Below are 6,490 nucleotides of genomic sequence, written 5' to 3'. Positions count from 1 at the left end.
CGTGACACTCACTTTAGTGAGGAATATCTAGCACATTTAACCAAAGAAGATTTATGCTTAACTAGATGATAATTAGTTTCTTTTAAGAGTAATGTTTTAGTTTATTTCCAAAAGAATTTTTCAAAGGGTATAACCCCATGATATGTTATAAGTACTTGATGTAATCATTTGCAATCAAGAGAGAGGTTTTTGGTAGTTTTATTTTTACAATTTTTTATAATTTGAAGTTTCAAGAAATGCTTATGTTTCAAGAATAAGACTTATTCAAAAGTAATATAAAGAAACCAGTTTCCTTATTTACAAATTGTGTTGTGGATGCTTCCATTTCAAGTCAGTTCTCTATTATTATTATCTAAGATTGATAATTGCTGCTCTAAATCTCTGTGTGAAGAGATTATATGTTGTTACAAGGTTGGATCATCAAGATACTTTTGAGAATTGTTTTGCTTGTTGTGTCTTGTTTAATTGGTCTTTCAAAAGGAAGGTTAAATTCAATTAAACTAACTGTGAAATATATCATATAGTTATATAACATTACAGATTGGGTCATTGATAGATCCATCTAAAGGATGTTTTAAAAATTGTCTTTCGGAGTTATACATAAGGTTTGCAAGTGAAAGACTCTATTGCCCAAAATAAATAAGGCACTGGTCTATTGCATACAAATATCAAATCAAATCATCTACTCACACTTTTTCAGTTTCATTTCTATGTTAGTAGGAGATAAAAGTAGAGAATAGGAGTAAGAAGTAAAGATAATAGGAATCAAATTGAAGAAATAATTAATCAATTAGAGAAGATAATCAAGAAAGTATAAAAAATAAAATGATCAGAATAGTAAGATAATAAATCCCAAAGATATATGCCACTTTGAGATAAAAACTAGGAGCAAAAGATACAGTGTGCAATCTACTATAAAAAGCACCATTTTGGAGAAACTGGTTGGTGAGAAGTTATACCCACCTAAGTCCTATAGAGCCTGAATTGGGGGAGTAAGAAACCTTAAAAGGTTCACTCTGTTAGTTATCCGAATTAATTGGAAGGTTCAAAGATAGGATCTAGCATAACCTTAGAAATTTTCCAATCTGTTGATTTGAGAATCAACAGATTAGTGACTCTACTGGGGAAACAAATAAATAAAGAACTCTGATATGTGAAAGAACTTAAGAGAAAATAATAACAAAATATTCCTCTTGAAAATAGGTGGTGACTCTAATATAAGAAAACACATTTGCATGTACGGTAGGAGGTCTCTGAGACAAGGACATCCCCTCATACAATTGGAGTTCAATAAAAAAAGAAATAAAACTAATCAAAAGAAAAACAACTCACTAAACGATCCAATGGGGCCTAGAAATGTATTCCTTGATGAATGATACAATCAGTATAATGTTGAAAAGGAAAGTATTCAAAATCTATCTTTCCATGCACAAAAAGATCTATTTTTAGCTAGCAGAGGAGGTGAAGACATGGATTTGACCGTTGTAGATAAAGGACGAAAACAAAAGCATAAAGTTCACCCACAAGGAAAATTTAATACTCCTCTTGGTTTCTCTTCTGGAGCCTCTAGATCACGTTCAAGAGATTCTAGAATGAATTCTACAAGTTCAAAAAACCCAAATGTATTATCAAGATAGTTTGAAGGACTAATAAAATAGGTTATGGACACAGCTATTGAAATGAAAAAACAAAGGAATGACACAATAAGCCTTGGACGTTTGTGCCAGGTTAGGCATAAAACTTGATAAAGATGACTTCATCCATGATTTACAAAGACATAACAGAGAGGGTGTAAGAGAAAGTCAATCCCAAAGGCCCCCTCAAAGAAGAGATTTTGTATTGGGGAAAAATGGCGGAGGTCAGAACTTCAGAGCATATAAGCACCCTTTATATCAAAGACATGACCAAAATCATAGGAGAGGTAATATTGCCCACAATCAAAACCCTCCTCAATATAATATGTATAACCAGCCCCGGTTTGAACAATAATATAATCCATATAATCAATTTTCTTAGCATTCCCATTTTCAACCACAGTATAATCAAGCACCCTCTTTCACCCATCCCTATAACAATATAAACCAAGGCTAGTATTACTGAGGTCAATTTCAAACAAACCTAGGATATAATGCTTTGGGTGGATTTGTGAACACTGATTAGTACAAGCAGTTTTATTTTTCAAGAATCATAGGTCACCCACACCCTATCTCAAATGATCTAAGAACTACTATTCCAAAATTCACAAGGAATGGTGTCATAACAGGGGAAGGACATTGTAATGCATTTGATACTCTGAGAGAAGATTTTGGTTTTCCATCTGAAGATGTTAAAATGAAATTATTTATGTAGTCACTGACTAAAGATGCAAGAGATTGGTTTAGGGCATTACCATATGCTTCAATCAGTAGCCTAGTAGAATTCAAAAGACTCTTTTGGAACAATATGGGGATGAAAACAACTCTGATTTTACTCTACACAAAATTATGATCATACAAAAGGGGCATAATGAATCACTAATTGAATTTAACAAAAGTTTGAATAAGGTGCTAAACAAAATTCCATGACATATGAAGTTGGTGAATGAGGTAAGCATCCTCCATTATATGAATGGATTTGATAGCAAGACTAATTATGAGATTAGATCAAAGAACCCATTTACCCTACAAGAGGCCCTGGAGATTGCTATCACCATAGAAAATAACATAAAAGTTGCTGGTAGAATTGGGAAGAGGGATGACACAAGGTTGTATAACCCAAAAGCTCCTAGACAAAATAAGGAGGAAGACACGTTTGATAAAGTATTAAGTTCCTTGAAATATTTATCTATGAAAGTAGGTAAATCTGATAGACCACATTTTTATAGACATGATAGACCAAAACTCCATGATATGCCTTACAACACAAATTTGAAGGATAGAAAACCAGAAGTTCCAAAACAAAACTCTAATAAGGATCTACCTAATCCACTCAGTAAACAAAATTACATGACAAGGGAAAATACTTGGTGTAATGCATGAAATCTATCACATTCTCCACTACAATGTGTGGTGGCTCAAATTTTGCAAAGTGAAGAAACAACATATGATCAATATGACCCTGATCAGTCAATAAATAGAGTATCAATTCAGCCTTTTAATGGGGTAAATGATTATGACTCATCTAAAGATGATTATGAATATGATGTAAATGATCAAAGGTATAATCATTAGTCCTGCATGCAAAAAGTGTTTTCAGTTCATGATGAAGAGGAGGTCCCAAGGTTAAGAAATCCTACGGAACAAGAATGAAAGGCGCTGACCATTGCAGCTATGGCTCAAGCAAGGAGAAATTACAATCTAAGAAATAGACTTGTGAATCCAGATCAGGGGAAACCTATAGGGTTATTTATAAAAGAAATAAACATGAAAACCAAATCATCAGCCACAATAGTAGCCAAGCCACATGATGGAAATATGGCCAAAACAAAAGAAGTCAACACTAAATTAGTCAAGCCATTGAAGAATGAACACATTGAGAAGACTGAGTCAAACACTTCATCTTTCGACATCACTAATGCATTATCACAAATGAAAGTTTCAATTCCTTTGTTGGAGATGATGAAATTCCCTTAATATAGAGAAAAAACCATGAAGATGATATTTGTTTTTCCTAGAGATTTGTGTAAAGAACAAAACCACCAAGGTCAAACAAATGAGTAATAAGAAGAAGTTGCACCTGTGGTATACTTTGGAACCACAATAACAAAGGATCCTTCACAAATAGACCCCTTTTATATGACATTGATGATTAACAATAAATTGGTAAGAAATTGCATGCTAGATTCAGGAGCTGCCATGAATATTATGCCTTTTGAAGTAATGAAAAAAATGGGGATGTGGGTGGATACTACCTATGGAAAGTGTTATGCCATGAACAATAGGCCTATCCTAGTGGTGGGTGTCATGAAGGATGCATAATTCAAAATTATTGTCTTCCCTGAAGCTTCATATAAAAATGGATATAATAGTGGTGGATGTTCGCCCTAACTATGGGATGTTATTATCTAGACAATGGTCAAGCCTGGTGGGAGGTCATGTTCAATTAGACCTATCATATGCTACTATACCAATGAATGGGAAGGGAGTAAGAGCAGAGAGGGAACCAAGATCCTCTTACATCATTGAAGACATAGACCCTAACCAAATAACATGTTTCTTTCATTCAGACATGGAAAATTTCACAATCCAATTGAGAAAGCTCAAGATTAAAAATATAGACCCCATTAGCTTTAGTGCCCATGAAAGCATGAATCAGATATGGAGGATGTATTTTGATGGGGCTTGCAGCAAGGAGGGAAGAAATCTGAAGATTTGTGGCCACCTTGAAAAGATATTCATAAAATCTCTAGAATATGGTATCTCTTTAAACCCCAAGAAATGCTATTTTGGTGTCACAAAAGGAAAAATACTAGGACATATAGTTTCAAAGGAAGGGGTGAAAATTGACCCAGAGAGTGTTGTTGCCATTGCTAGAATTCCCATTCCTAGAACAATCAAAGCCATATAGTCATTTTTTGGACAGATAAACTTTGTGAGGAGATTTACATCTAATTTTGTAGAGATTGTGAAACCTATATCTAATATGTTGAAAAAGGGTGCAAAATTGGATTGGAACAATGAAGGTAGGGATGCATTTGTGGGTATTAAGAAGGCAATTAAGAAATCTCTTGTGCTAAAGTCTCCTAATTTCTCCAAGCCATTCCAAATATTCTCTTTCACCTCTTATCACACCTTTTTCATTGTTATGTTGCAGAAGAATGATGAAGGTAATGAGCAGCCTATTGCATTCTTTAGCAAAACCTTGCAAGAAGTTGAATTGAAGTATGACATCAATGAAAAACAAGACTATGCAATGGTTAAAGTAGTGAGAACTTTCAGATCATATCTAGTAGGGGGAGAAGTGGTGGCATATATTCCTAATTCAGCAGTCAAGGACATATTCAGACAATTAGAAGTGACTGGCATGAGATGTAGATGGATAAATCAAGTACAAGAATTCAATATAAACATCCAAATAAAAAAACTAGTAAGAGTACAAGGGTTAGCAAAGTTGATGGCTAAATCGAATTTGGAAGTTGCCCAAGTTAATAATGTCAGCCTAGAAGATCTTCTTTTATAAGTATAGAACAGGTTTCTTGGTACTCAAATATCATCTACTACTTGAAACATATGCAATGTCCTGAAGGTTTAGAGGAAAACTAGAAAAGATCACTCAAGTTACAGGCAACTAAGTATGTCTTGATAGGAGGGGACTTGTATTGGAGAAATATAGATGGTGTGTTGTCCTTTTGCTTAGACCAACATCAATCACAAGTGGTGTTGAAAGATATGCCTAATGGAGTGTGTGGAGGATAGTTTTTAGCTAAAACTACCACCTACAAGATTCTGAAAGTTGGTTATTATTGGCCTAGTGTTTTTAGAGATGCATTTACATACGCAAGGAAATGTGAAGCATGTCAAAAAAATTTAGGGAAATTGAGATATCAAGGAGCCTTACCATTAAGATGAATGCATGTTGAAGAGCCTTTTTTAGAAATGGGGGATTGATTTCATAGGAGAGATTACTAACAAGTCAAGTGGAGGTCATAGATGGATCCTAGATGCCATTGATTACTTTACTAAATGGGTAGAAGCTATTCCTACTAAAAAAACAACCAACAAAGTGGTAATCAATTTTTTGATGGAAAATATATTAACTAGGTTTGGTGTCTTTTCTATATTTATAATAGATAATGGCATGTGTTTTAGATATGTTGAATTCAATAAGTTATGTGAGGAATATGGCATTACAATATCTTATGCTTCACCATATCATCGCCAAAGAAATGGTCAAGTTGAATCAAGCAATCAGAACATTTTGAAAATCATAAGAAGGATGCGTGATAACAACAAAAGGGCTTGGGATTCCAAATTGAACTTAGCTCTTTTGGAAGACATAATTACCACTAAAAAATCCACAAGAAAATCCCAATTTGAGTTGGTATATGGGAAACAAGCTATACTTCCACTAGAAAATTTATTACCGGTCTACAAGTTTGTTAATGAGGAAGGCCATTTGGATCCAATAGAGGACATGTTTATACAGTTGGCAGAACTAGATGAAATGAGGCGAGAAGCTCAAAAGTTGAATCTTAAAGTCCAAGCTAAAGTGAAACTCCTTCATGATATAAAATCTAATGATAGGAAATTTCATGAAGGAGAATGGGTTCTTGTGTGGAAAGCTAGACTATAGGACAAAGAAAAAAATGGAAAATTTGAAGCTTTATGGGTTGGGCCATATGTTGTCATAGGAAAAGGAGGTGAAGATTCATATTTCTTACATAACACATCAAGAGAGTGAGAAGAATTTCCAATGCATGGACAATTATTAAAGCACTTATTTTCTTAGGAAAATGAGTTCTTATCCATGCACAATAGATTAGGATTCATTTCACCATTCCATCTGTACATAC

The sequence above is a fragment of the Cryptomeria japonica genome, chromosome 4 (assembly GCF_030272615.1).
Source record: "Cryptomeria japonica chromosome 4, Sugi_1.0, whole genome shotgun sequence".
NCBI lineage: Eukaryota > Viridiplantae > Streptophyta > Pinopsida > Cupressales > Cupressaceae > Cryptomeria > Cryptomeria japonica.
This window is presented reverse-complemented; position numbering follows the sequence as displayed.